The following is a 14902-nucleotide window of genomic DNA, read 5'->3' as shown; positions in this document are numbered from 1 at the left end:
AGTACAGTCTGTTGTGTTCAACTATGTCGAACTCAGTACCACTCTGATGAACGAGTTCATCATGACCCTGCTGAAACTTGATTGAAGCTCCGTTGGCTGTTGCCGCTTTCACCGAGAAGATATCTTGGGGGTAGGTCGGGATGAACAGCGCGTCTCTCAGCGTGGCTTTCACACCGTTTCCCCCTCTCGACTCACCAGGCTCACCTCCGCGTCGCCCCTCTTGAGTGCCACGCCGTTGGCTCTGGTGCCGTCCGCCAATTCAATGAAGTGCTTCTCGGGTTGGAATGTGGGGTCGAATTTTCGGAACTTTCTGATGTCTGTGATAATGTGCGACGTTGCTCCGGTGTCGACCATCAGCCCTCCATGTCTCAATCCGCCTGCCTGGCGGTGGCTCGCTTGGAATAAGTATGCGTGCTCCTCACTTCGTTCGTCAGTCACCTGTTTCACGTCATCTTTTCTTCTGCGACGGCACTGCGATTCTTTATGCGACGCACTTCTGCAATGCCGGCACCATTGCTTCTCCTGTGGGTCTTTTGGACACGCTCTGGACATGTGTCCCTTCACCCCGCAGTTGTAGCAGACAATGTCGGCCCCTCTGGCGATCTCTCTCCCTCGTGCTGCAGCACTCGCCTTCATCACGTTGTCATCCGAGCTTGCACGATACTTCTCTGTGTCTTCGAAGCTCCTCAGTTTGGTTTTAAAGTCAGCAAAAGTCACATGTTCGTCACCTTGTGTAATGTGGATCGTAAACGGCTTGTAAGACTCGGGTAGTCCTTTTAGTATCATGGCAATCAACAGTCCGTCACTCAATCTTTCCTCAGCATTTCGAAGTGCTGTTATCGCCGTTTCTGCCCTAATGATGTCGTCCGTAACACTTTCATCTGCACTTTTCTGCAGGGACGTTAGCTCGGTGTACAGGCTAATCACTCTTGGCTTGCCCTTACCCGCGTAGTAGTCTCTCAGTATTGCCAGAGCCTTTCTTCCATTGTCCGTAGCATCTCTCATCACAAGCGAGAGGCTTTTGTCGTCCAAGAACTGTATCATTTCTGCATATACCTCTTCATTTTTCTTTATGTCGTCTTCGATGTTGCCCTCGTCTTCTTCGTCGTCCGAGGCGGGCTCGTTCAAGATGGTGTCCTTTAGCCCAAGCAAACGCAGGTGACCGAGAAACTTGGTCTCCCAAAGTTCGTAATTTCGTTCATCTCCGTTGAAGCATAATCTACTCCACCTACTCCCTACATCATGATGCCTGGGCCCATAACCTGTTGGCGCAGCCATTTCACTTTACTTAAACTTTGTAAATATAATGCTCCTGGATGAAACATGACACGCTCACATCAGTTATTGGAAACCGGAAAGAGAATGGGTTTATTTCGTTCACACATTTTATAGGGAACGGCACGTAGTGCGCAGTGACGTAGATCGACATGAGATCACACACCTTAACACTAACAATTTTACGTTATGTTATATGTGCACAATATGTAACTTGTCACTTTGTACCTGTGTTTCTTCTGAGATCCAGAATGATATACTGTATTTTAACCTCTAGAGTGCACTAGAGTGTCATGATTTGTTCATCTGCTCTTTTGGGCTCATGGCCTGAAAACTAAACTGTTCTCAACTTTGCTTTCATCATGATTATACTGTGGGTAACATACTTCGCTACCTTATTTTCACAGTAATTAATTCTGCATTTGGGTGGTTGACATTTAAGGGCGTAACACCAAAAAAAAGTTTTTCCAAAAAGTTAGTGGTCCGTGGAATTTCGCCTAATTTTTGCCATTTTTGAGAAAATGTGTCCTGAATCAACACATTCCATAGGCATGTCACACCGCAGGAAAATGAAGTCGCACCACAGGAAATTCACTGCATTATGGCCATTTTTGTATACATGACTGACATCTGAGCTCATGCTAACTTGATAATGATATTGTGTTTAATCTTCATATGTGTTTTCATTTATAAAAACCTTTTTTTCCTTCTATAAGAGCAGTCACACCACATGACACCATAAAATGAACCTAAGCATTGCATGACAGAAACATTGCAATATGAAGACATATTAAGAGGTTAATAGTCACCTTAAACTTCCACAGCACTCTCCAATAACTGAGGTACTGACTGGTTAGGAGCCAGTATTTAAGACCCTTGTAGTTGGCCTTGCTGCTGCCCGTTCACAAACATTGACATACATGTCACCCCACAGGACGCAATTTGTGTTACGAAATTGAACTTGTAGTTAATATTCCTGTCTTGAGTTTTTTCACATTCACATGTCTTAATATAAAGTTAATATTAATGCAATCATGCCAAATGCATACATTATTCAAAATGTTGTTGGTTAATTTATATATATTATATTCCAGGTTTCATTAATGTTACAGTCACACCGCAGGATATTTGACATATAAACCTTTACATAAATCTTAACAAAAATGTTTCTTCTCATCTAAGACTAATATGAAACATAATGTATCACATCTTCTTTCATTGACATTTGTTTTTTAAAGGAAAAATAACAGTTTTGTAGGTTTTTAACCAATGTTACGAAAAAAACAAGGCGTCACGTCTCCCACCTATTTATGACATCACACATGCGCAGGGTAGCCAGATTTGATGAGAATGGTGCAGAGGACAGTGTGTGTGCACGTAGGGCCTACACCTCAGTGGCAACTGTGGCAGTCGGTGGATTAGTCATAGTTACTTTCTTTCTTTGTCACATCCCGCAAGGAAAGGAGGAGGTGCTATTGGGGCTCTAGCCCCTGCCCTTTTGCTCTTTGGCAGCCTTGTAGTAGCCTTTTGACATTGCTGTTTTGGAGGTTTTAAAATGTTTTTGGAGGTTGGGGTGTGCACATCGAGCCTCGCGAGCCATCCTACGTACTTCCGCCAAAGGATTGGCTCCACTACTGTAGTCTGGCCGTGCTTCTCTGTGGAGTGCCTGGAGCAGTAGAATTTTGATCGCAACGCCCCCCCCCCCCCAGAAAACAGCCAATAATCGAATACGCCCCCCACGTGGGGGCGAAAGGGGGAGGACGCTCGTGACAATGACGTACACATCTGCGCCAGAGCCATTGGTCTGCGCTATGTTGTTGTTGAGTAAGTGCCAGCGATTGGGTGAGAGGTGTCCAATAATTTCAAACCATAACTGAGTGCAAACTTCCTGCTTCCTACAATCGCTTCAGAGCAAACAAATGCCAGACCATAAATACGAAATGAAATGGTAGTATTATGGGATGGTCAGGACCAGGCTAGTGCACATCCACAAGAACAATCATTCCGGTGCCAGACAAAAGTGGTGTGTGAGAGAGTGGTCATACTGGGCATGTCCACCACTCACTTTTTAAAAAGTGTAGTGGAAGTCAATGGAACCAAATCAAACATCATCAAATGCTTATAAACCTCTTCAAAATGAATGTAAAATTCACCGGTGCAAAACACTATTTAATTCCGTCAACTGAATTTTGCTCACAACCTCAACACAAACAAAAGTCCAAGGACCTCCTGTAAACTCTGGGCCACGCCTATAGGGGGCCCGCACCCCAGGTTAAGAACCTATGATCTAGTCCTAGAGGAATCGACCCAACCCTCTTCACTGTACTTTAAGGGGAATTGAAACGGCAACCCTCTAATAATCACAGGTCCAGTCTATAACTTATAGCAATCAAATATGCAATCCTCTGGTAACAAGTCTGTTTCCTTTTGAGGAAATTGAACCTGCAACCCTCTGGTAAAAGGTCTGTTTCCTTATTTAGTCCAACTTCCCCTTCTGTTCATCCTTGGTCCCAGGCTGCTGCTGTGGTTCTGTTCACGTAGGCCAATAGTCATGAGACAAAGAGTCCAATTGAGAAGAGGACTTTCTGATCGGAAGTTCATGGTGAATGCACATTGATGTATACACTAAGTGAACCCTCTTTCTTTTTTTATTTTGTTGGGTGCAGTGACCACGGTGTGCTCTGGAGTGTTGTGCAATGGGGGTTTCCCAGCTTGGAAAAAGTGAGCAGAGGTGCTTTCAGGTGACCCAGAATCTGGCCGCACAGAATTCCGAAATGGGGCCACTAGTTTAATTAAGCTGTTAAGGCAGCGTTGTAAATGTGCTGTTATCATCCAAAACCAATCAGAGTTTTTGTTCAGTCGTGCATTCAACAGGAAACGCACTAAAACAGGGATGTCAAACTCAGGCTCTGGGGCCAAATTTGCCCTGAGGAGTCATTTTATTTGGCCTACAAGAACATTTAACATGGCCTATAGTTGGCCCATATACCATGTATAATATGACTTGAAGTTATGAGCCTCGCAAGAGTGATGATTGGGCCCAGGCCACTGTATTAGTACTGTGCTGTGCATCAATAGTGGTATCTCCCCCTTATATAGGCCTACTACAACAAACCGAGGAATGGGTGTTTCTGAAATCTGCCTTGCATGCACACTTTTTGTCCATATAAAATAAATATTGAGTTTGGCCTGCAACTTCACCCATGATTTTGGCCCCCTCTGGATTCGAGAAACCTAAGGGGCGTAAACTGCATGGGAAATGTGGTACATGAAGACTAGAGTAGAACGTTTTGCACATATACGCAAATAAAGTTTCCTAAGCAAAGAGCTCCAAAAGCCATCAGATAAATCTGAGGCAGTGTTTTTTAATTTGTCTTATCTGTTTTAATGGAAGTAACTGGTGACAAGGACAGGATGTGAGATGAAGAAAAAAAAAACTTTCAGGGCTTTTTATTTTTATTTATCGTCATCTTTATTGACTTGACGTTTATACCAACCTTGACAACAAAATAAACAAATAAACAGATAAAAATGCAGCAAAGTGATTTATGCTGTTTGAGAACTTTCAGGAAGCACATTTTACATTTTATACAATACACCTATAGCTGTATAACAAATGCCTGCTGGTGGCTCCCTCAAAGCCAGGTTCACACAATTTTGATCATCATCGAAATGAATGACATGTTAAACAACTCAAAGCAGATGTAAAGATATAAAGATGTTTTACAACTAAACATAAAGCAAACACATTTTTATTACAGCTTACTGTATCTACAGCTATTTCCACATCCCTACTCGAAATCCTCATTAAAACCATGAACTGCAACAGCCCTTACGGAAGGAAAATATATTTTTGAATATATGAAATGAAAATATATTATAATATACTACAATATATTGTTTGCCAATATATCATTTTATATTGTACAGCAGTATATTGCACAATATAAAGTGATATATTTTGCGGTATACGAGAATATAGACATTATTGCCGTTTTCGTATATTGACTTATGTATTGCATTATACTGTGAAATATATTGTTGGATATATGGAATTATATCCCATATAGTATATGACTTATTGATAAATCATATATTGATTTATGTATTGTATTATACTGTACAATATATTGTTGCATATATTGAATTATACCCCATAGTATATGGCTTATTGATTAATCATATATTGATTTATGTATTGCATTATACTGTACAGTATATTACTGCATATATTGAATTATACCCCATAATATATGGCTTACTGATGAATCATATATTGAATAATGTATTGCATTATACTGTACAGTATATTACTGCATATATTGAATTATATCCCATAATATATGGCTTATTGATGAATCATATATTGATTTATGTATTGCATTATACTGTAAAGTATACTGTTGCATATATTGGATTATATCCCATAGTATATGGCTTATTAATTAAATCATATATTGACTTATGTATTGCATTACACTACACAATATACTGTAACGTACTTTATACAAGGCATTTATGAAGTAATGTAATTACAACAATGACCAAACATCAATTCAATTCATTCAACTGTTGACATTGGTTTATTAAAAACATGAAACCAACCGACCCTTTAACACCACCGCTCACACATGCAGAGACAGAGGGGCAGACAGGCAGGGAAACGCACACAAACCACGACTTGACAACGACACCGGCCAACAGGCCAAATGCTGGTGAAACTTGCCTGTGGCCAGTAACAATTTCAGTCTCCCACTTTGGCCAGTAACTTGTACTTAATGTAAATGCAGAAATATTCTAAAAAAACAAACAAACAAATAAAACAAAAACAAAACAAAACAAAAAACTGTGGCTGTGGCCGGTAAGCGAAACACCTCACATAAAGCACTGACACACATGCACGCGTGCACACACACATACGCGTGCCCGCGCCCACACACACACACCCGCGCGCACACACACACCTTCAGATATATTTAAAAAAAAAAAAAAATGAATTCAGGGGCAGACCGCCCGCAGCCTCAGTCACTCAAGGTCAACAAGAGGGCTCATAGGCCTGTCCATGGACTTCTTTTTCTCTTGGTGAAGCAGTTCACAGATTCTTTTATTTAGCGACATCCGGATCTCCCCCATCCTCGCACCTGGATGTGCCTGAGCAACAGCATCTGCAAAAGTAAAGTAAAAAGAATGTTAACTCTCTAACCCATTGTGCAAGCGAGACGTTCCATTTCTTTTTCCGTTGGGAAGCGACAAGGAAGCAGAGGCTGGTGACGTAGACAAGCGAGGCGTAGTGATGGGAAAAAGTTCAGTTTCAGTTACAATCTAGGGCCACACATTCCAAATGGCCTTGTTTTACCTGTCTAATTCAACCATGTGATCGTTCCACCATCGAATCACCAGGCTGAATTGGACAGGTAAAAACAGGTCACCTGGAATATGTGGAACTGGATTGTAACTAAAACTGAACTTTGTCCCATGAAGCGGTAGCAAGTGGGAGAGGTTTCAAATGAAAGTTATTTCATGGAGTTATGTTACAACATTGTACTTGTAGGTAAACACTTGACAGCATAGCCATGCATGTCCATAAAACAGTATATGAGAACATATAATTGTCGGGAGGAAATGCACGAGGATTCATTCTGCCCTTTACGCCAACTATTTAACTGGACAAACAAAAACTTGGGTTTCGATGGCAACATTGCTCGACACGCCCAACCCCCACCTGCTTACATGCTTACCATAACCATCAATTTCAGACAGAGTATTCACTATGGCTGGGAATATTACACCATTCAATCATGAAAGATTAATCTTCTCCATGGCTGTGCAGTACATTAGGTAGTAGTAGTTTCAATGAGCAGCATAGTCACAATAACTAATCTGGGAACAATCCTAAACAGTGCATCTTTAAAAGGGCAGGCAACTATTTAGGGGTAACACTTAAAATTGTTGACCTGGGTGTGTAAAATATCTTATTATTCATTTTTTGTTTTGTTTTACATATCCTCAGAGGAAGAATGTTGCTAAGCTAGCGAGAATATATGGACCAAAGTCCTGTAAATGATTTGGGAAACATTTATTTTGTCTCTTGACTGACTACCAATGCTCATACAGAGTCCATATAGCAAGTGAAAAGCCAGAGGGCAAGAGGGAGTATAAAACACCACACCACCTACAATGAAAAGTAAGTCCATTCCCCTCCTTCACAGACCCAGGTTTTCAGCAGTGATTTGCCGCCAAATAGTAGTTCATGCTCTATGACCTCTTTCAAGTCACTCTGGATTAAAGTGTCAGCTAAATGTAATGTAACAAGTGTACTTCTTGTTGGAAAAAATGGAACAGGTGCACAGAACGCTGAAATTGTGTTTGACCAATGTGCAGTTGAAACTTGAAGGGTATGCCACTAGTTGGGGCCAAATACACTGTTGGTTCATGAATGGTTTTATTTTTCATGTTAAGCATTGTGTTACATTCTCATACTCCTTCCTTTCAATAGTCTGAAACAAGTGCCCAACATTGCCCAGCTTTGTAAACCCAGGTCAATGATTTTAACCACATTTAGCCCAATGAACCCTTGAATGTAACATGTTACATCAGCAAGTTTCACACATTCAATGTGCAGTTAATAATGTAGCTCAAGTAAACTCTAAATCTGGATGTCCTAACCCACTGCCCCTGACCCATCCAGTCCAGACACCCCAACCACCCCAACCCCCCCCCCCCCCCCCCCCCCGACACCGCACACACACACACAGCTCAGTACCCCCACCCACCCCCCCCCCCCCACCCACACACACCGTCCTACAACCAACCACACCTTCACCTTGCAATAAATAACTAGGTTACATCCATTCCATAATTAACATAAAAATAATAAAAACAGGGATACATTCATGTCTACATATCCCCCTCCCAACTTTTACCCTAGCTTCCATCCCCACCAGCAGTACCAACACTAGCTGCAGAGGTCCATGTTGTCCCACTCAATCTCTCTTATTCCCGGTTTATTCAGTAGCTTGATTGAATGAGGTATAAAGGATTTTTTGAAACGATTATATTTGCACCAAGGGAGTCTGAACCTCCTCCCAAAGTTCAGATAGATGTATTCCCCATTTAGTGCATGATCACCAGTGAGTGAGCATAGTAAAGGCACAGTATCGCTTACCATTTAAAGTACTGGAATGCACACCAGTCCATGTGACTATTTTTTCCTCCAGACCATCGCTGCATAGCCTACCTCTTCAGCAACCTCTGCAAAAAAAGTTAAAAGAGCAACAGAAAATTAACATTCACTCACACACTTAACCTTAAATAGGCACAAGGATACCCACCAAGCTCATCACTTCTATATCATTGTCAGAATTGTGAGCTAAATCTGGGGGGGGGGGGGGGGGGGATTTCGGTAGACTGGTGGAACTACAGCATTCTAGCTCGCAGTCGCAGAGCGTCGTAGTGGCACTCTGTGTCCCGACAACAGGGAAGACAAGGCATTGAAATCGCAGCAGCCAGCATCGTTAACAGTTGCACGTCTGTTCTTGGCACGAAGGCACTCTTTTATGAAGATGATGTAACTGGCGAGAATGAATTCCGATGAACAAGAATGACTCGCGCATTCGTTTAAGAGTAAACATGAACACCAACATGACTCAATGAATGCAATTGCTGTGAGCAAAGCAAACTCCGAACTATCACAGAGTAGCTGAAGACAACGACGTGTAGGCTACCGTTTTGAAATTCACCAATTTGACGACAAGGCTTCGTTAACCTCTAACAATAGCTCTACAAGAACGGGACAGTGCAGTTAGTTCGTGAGCAAGTTACTCAAAAAAACCTATTGATGTTACCACAATGGGAAAACCGAAGCAGCAACAGCTATGCTTTACCAAAAAATAATGCAGGACGTTGCCTCGTTTTACTATACTGTAGTGCCCATTTTTTAAGCAAGTTCGTGATGTGCATTTAGATCTTGTCGCACTTCACTTCTGCTTTGATTCCCTTGCGTTAGCCGAGTAAGCTAGGCGGCTAATTAACTGAGGCCTGGCTTTCTAGGCTGACGTTGGGGCTCAGCAGTATTAGCCAGATAGATGTTACAAGCCAAATAAAGTGAGCTCACCTGAAATTTACCACAACAACCATATAATATCGACCCAAGTATTACGTTTACGTTTTCAAGATGTGTAGAACCAGACCTACTGTCAATGAGAACTACACACCATTTCGACAACGCAAATATCGCTAGTAGTACAATAGCTTGGTAGCGCGGGAAATTCAAAAAAATAACGTATTTCTAGTCCTTGGGGGAAAAATGAACAAACATCCAACTTCGATAACCACTTGGCTAAACTTTGCACATCAACCACTGTAGACGTTTCAGACTATATGCTTGTATATTTATGTTAACAAATGAACAAACTTCTCTTTATAACTTACCTCGAGGCGGCTGGTTGGTTTGTGTCACTGTGGTGGGGAGTCTGGCTGGCGACTGTGTGTGGAGCTACAATCCGGACCGCGCTCGAGCCGAGACGGCTCTCTCGCCACTTTAGCTTCAGGTTGTGACGACGTGACGTAGGCGCGTCATACGTGATATGAGAGCTGAGATGATTCAATCAGAGACTCCTGTATATTGATCAATATATTATTATATATGGCCATATATGGTCCACCTAAAATGACTTTATAATGTCGAGTAAATGTCCAATGTCGTGCAAAATGTGCTTACTGAACTAAAAACATCAAGAAATACAGACTGAATAGTGGAATACAGTTTTGTTTTGCCAGCCATATATTTTAAAATATATGGATCAATATATAGTAATATGTTGTTCAATAATATATTGCTATATATTTTCAAATATATGAGCGTGTTTGTGATATATTGTGATATATTTTCTAATGTATTGCAGTATAAATTGTAGTATATTGCAGTATATTTTCCTTCCGTAAGGGAGCCATTATATTATTACTAGTCAAATCTCACTGCCCTGTTAAGCCAAGCTCACCTACATGGAACCACAGGTCATCATTATCATCATCATCATCATCGTCGTCGTCATCATCGTCATTGTCATCATTGTTGCCTTGTCCCCTTGCAATCTCATCTACATCTTTCATCCTCCTCTTCTTCCTCACACTCCATCATCGCCTCTGGTCTGCAACTCTATAGTCTCAGGGTTTGTGGTGTATGTTGCGCTGTATGTGTGTGTGGCACCTGGTGTGTGTGTGGCAGGCACGTGCACTCCAATACGGCAGGGGAGGCTGTGCCTCACCTGTCTCTTCTAGACTTCATGAGAATGATGAGATGCAGTAAATGTGAATAATAGTAACAATAATAACTACTGTTTTCGAGCATATTTACCATAACTACCATTTGTGCAGTATTTAAACAGTTTCAATCATTTTCAATCATTTTTGTGGCCAAAACCGCACTATTTTCCCACCTCCTGCTCCGAATACACTGAATTTGGGCCAACTCCCGAGTTGGCCTCACCGCAGATTGCGCAATCCCTCAGTAACAAGCTTCAGCGCATGCGCCATTTTGCTCGTTCTGTGTATGCAATTCGTAATATTGTATTAAACGTTTTTATACACTTAATAGAAATATGTATGGTGTGCCCTCATTTTCCTGATATTTGTTTTCACTATTTTCTACGTGTGATTATCATTTCTTTACTCTGCGCGCTTTGGCATAACCCCATTGAAAAATAGAGTAGTGCGGCGAGCAACACATTGGCCTCAACCTCATTCTGCCGTTGAGTCTAGCTCTGTCAGTGACGTCATAGCGCCACTAGAATATTTCTGCCACTATCATTGACAGTAAATGGCCACTATACAAGTTCAATACAGTCAGTCATTAGTGTTGGCTAGCTTGTTCACGTTGACTGCTACCATGGAAGTGGATTTCATAACGAAACTAAGATCATTCTCAAAGTTGGATTTCCAAGGGAAACAAGACGTGATAAAGAATGGACGACCGACACCAGAGCTGAGGAAATTGATTCAGGAGATTGGACAGAATATTATTTGATTATTTCACAGTGAGTGGAACAACCGAAAAGACTGGCTATGTGGAATGGGAGGCAACAAGCAAAACAACGTTAGCAGTTTGCTAGCTGGGTTAGATATGTCAAACCGTGAGAATATTATTGCGAGAAGCCCTGTAATCAAGACAGCATTTCAAGGTAAGGAAATTTGATTATTACATTTGCCCGCCGTGGCGTTGACTTGGGTCTAAGTTTTATTTGATTTTGTCAAGATGAAGGAAGAGTTGTTTGAAAAATAGTTCGGTTGCATTGGTTTTACAGTAGCTATGTTTCACTATGCATTTCAGGCGTAATCTTAACCTGCAACTAGTGAGAATGTTTTGAATGACATAGCAATGGCTACATGTCTCAAAGAATAATTCATCACGAGTGATTTTGGCAACAGAACGAACTAATAGCTAGGGGTTGTGGGTTCCTGGATTTTGGTTTGGTTTGCGGCTGTGTGTTCACTTTGCCAGTCCCAGTATGCCCATTGATAACGCTGCTTGCTATCCTAACGAGGCAGTTTAAAATGATAGTTCTAATAATCAAACGCTGTATAATACACGCTTTGAGGTTCGGCTCGTCTGACATTCTTTGAAATGTCCATCCTCAAGATGAACGACTGTGGAATATTTCAGCGTCATTATTGTTTAGCCTATTTAGGTTGAGTTTGGGTCCGCAGTGGTATGATGTGGATGAGGGGAATAGTTGACGGTTCTCAGGAGGAGTGTCCTCAAATGACGCACCATGTCGTGCCTATTTTCTGTCTACTCTAGTCTTTTCTACCGGAGGTGGTAGCTGTCCATGATCACGGCCACGTCTGGCTTCATTATCTATTTCACAGGCTACCAGAAGGATCATCCCGGTGGGGTGATATTCTGTTGTTGAATGCATACTGTGAATTGTTGCTGTGTAAGCGGTAGCCTATTACAACGCAAGCATCGGATCTGTATTTTCGAGTGGTGGAGTGAAAGGAACGCTGATAAGCAGACCTCAAAATTCACCATAAGAGCATTTTTGTCCAAAATGCTCGTGTGGCTTGGGGTTATCAGCGTCCCCTCTTTCAAAGACCAGAAAACACTGAGAATGGCCTTGTATCTTGACGGCCTATAAAAATACAGTATAATCCTGGACACATATCGCGTCTGATCTGAATGTGGTGTCCACCTTTCTAACAGACATATTGGTGTAGGGAGGAGGAGTAGGCCTAGCAGGCCTAGTAGCGCAGCCTGTGCAGTAGGTAGCCTAGGTAGAACTAAACGTGACCCTGCCGCCAGTTATATGGTGAACTTGACTCAAACTTGTTAAATGGCACTGCCCCACCGTTGTTTACCTACGCCCCCTGCGCCAACGCCGAGTCTGGACCACTGAATCGTGTGTGTGTGTGTGTGTGTGTGTGTGTGTGTGTGTGTGTGTGTGTGTGTGTGTGTGTGTGTGTGTGTGTGTGTGTGTGTGTGTGTGTGTGTGTGCACGAGAATCCAGTTCGTATCACAAAAGCCATCACACCGGTTTGTTCGCCGTGGTGCTCAGCGGTCTATATGACACCATGTTTTGAATCCTGTGTGTCTTGAGCATCCGCCGTGATGCTCAGTCCACATTGCTGCTGCTGTGTGGAATGTGAGATCACTGTTTGAATCCTGTGTGTGTGTGTGTGTGTGTGTGTGTGTGAGCAGTGGGCTGTGAAGGAGCTTACACTCTCCACTACTCTCCCCTCACCTCCCCTCCTCTTCTCCTCTCCTCTCCTCTCCTCTCCTCTCCTCTCCTCTCCCCTCCTTTCCTCTCCTCTCCTTTCCTCTCCCCCTCTCCTCTCTTCTCTCCTTTCCTCTCCCCCTCTCCTCTCTTTTCCCATCTCCTCTCCTGTCCTCTCTTTTCCCATCTACTCTCCTCTTCTCTCTTCTCCTCTCCCTCTCCTCTCCTCTCCTTGAGCTCCTCTCCACTCCTCCTCCTTTCTCCTCTCATCTCCTCTCCTCTCTCTTCTCCTCCCCTCTCCTCCTCTCTCATCTCCTCTCTCCCCTTCTCTCCTCCTCTCCTCTCCCCTCCCCTTCTCTCCTCTCCTCTCCTCTTCTCTCCTCTCCTCTCCACTACTCTCCTCTCCTCTGCTCTGCTCTGCTGTCCACATTGGTGCTGTGTAGTTTATGTGAGACCACTGTTTGAATCCTGTGTGTGTGTGTGTGTGTGTGTGTGTGTGTGTGTGTGTGTGTGTGTGTGTGTGTGTGTGTGTGTGTGAGAGAGAGAGATCTAATAGCATTTTCTCTGCGGAAATGCAGTAAGCTTATGTCAAAATATGTAGGCCTACCTTATGTTAAGAAAGCTGCTATGACATATGGAACTTGTCGGTAGGCCTATTTGGCAATTATTTATTTGAAAATCTGATATTGAAAAAGTTGCCTCACCAGCCATAAATCCCAGCGCACGTCACTGGTGTGTGGTGTGTGTTCTCCCCCGTGCTCTCCAGAGCCTGACGACCACCAGGGCGGTGACCATCAGCAGCAGCACACAGGCCATGAGGGAGGCGTGCAGCCAGTAGGCCCAGTCGAGGCCGGAGGAACCCAGAAACACCAGGTGGAAACTTCTAGAGGCGCACGCTAGATCTCTTATGTCCCTGTGCACACACCTGAACACGCCGCTGTCCTCTGCTGACAGGTTGGATATGATGAGAGAGTAGTATGACAAGGTGAGAGTGTAGTGATACACAGGCTGTGGAGCCACCTTACTCCTCAAGGGCTCAGGCAACAACACCAAACTGTCAGACTGTAGAATCTCCAGTTCCTGATCTGGTTCTCTCTGATAGTACCAGTGAAGTTCAGGGAAGCCATCTTGTTCAGAACAGACTAGAGAGGTGTTATCGCCCTGCGAGAACATCACAAACATGGGCTCCAGAACCGCACACACGCGGAGATCATACCTACTGCCACCGTCCACTGTACATTCATACTTCCCAGAATGAGTAGTCGAGGCGGATTGTATAATCAGTGAGTAGTCCTCTCTGTCGATGTACATGTTCTCTTCAGCTGATGTGCGGAGATTTGTGATTTGCAGATAAGGGTCAAAAGAGAGCACCTGGTTACCTGGAGTTCGCCAATCCACCCTCCCTCTGTACCCAGGTGACATAAGACAGGTGAGGTTCACTCTCTGTCCTGGCAGGGCATGTCGTAATAAAGATAATATTGGAACAATAGGTGTATACTCATAGATAGGAGAATCATAATCAAAGTAATCGTCATCATCACTTATACATATAATTTCCTGCATAGCCAGGCACCCTCTCCTCTCACCTACGATGACCTGGTAGAGCTTGTCCTCGTCTGGTGCAACGTCACAGAAGTGGATGGTGGAAGCATTGAGGACAACTTTCACTCCGTTGTGTGAGTCTCTGGGGGAAACTGGTTCATAGCAGTTCATTTGATCGCGATTCCTGATCTTGTAGATCTCCACTGTGTCATTCCGGCTCGGATCGAAGGCTGGCAAAGAGAATTCATCTGAGACACCTCCATGGCAGTTCACAAGTCTCCTGGGAATATTTATCATGCACACGGAGAGCCGAAAGGAATGAGAAGTTATAAGCTTCCCGTCACACCGTCTGAAAATGTTGTACAGTCCCTCAT

At 43.2% G+C, this 14902-nt stretch overlaps 1 long non-coding RNA gene across 1 annotated transcript; it reads right to left on the bottom strand.

The window, feature by feature from the left end:
• Positions 1 to 6216: 6216 nt before the first annotated feature.
• LOC134459975 (uncharacterized) lies at positions 6217 to 9755 on the bottom strand. Its single transcript, XR_010036924.1, has 3 exons — positions 9706 to 9755; positions 8441 to 8526; positions 6217 to 6440 (listed from the first exon to the last, which is right to left on the bottom strand). It is a non-coding gene; the product is annotated as an uncharacterized LOC134459975 (long non-coding RNA).
• Positions 9756 to 14902: the final 5147 nt, after the last annotated feature.

Source organism: Engraulis encrasicolus, chromosome 12 (assembly GCF_034702125.1).
Source record: "Engraulis encrasicolus isolate BLACKSEA-1 chromosome 12, IST_EnEncr_1.0, whole genome shotgun sequence".
Taxonomy (NCBI): domain Eukaryota; kingdom Metazoa; phylum Chordata; class Actinopteri; order Clupeiformes; family Engraulidae; genus Engraulis; species Engraulis encrasicolus.
This window is presented reverse-complemented; position numbering and strand designations above follow the sequence as displayed.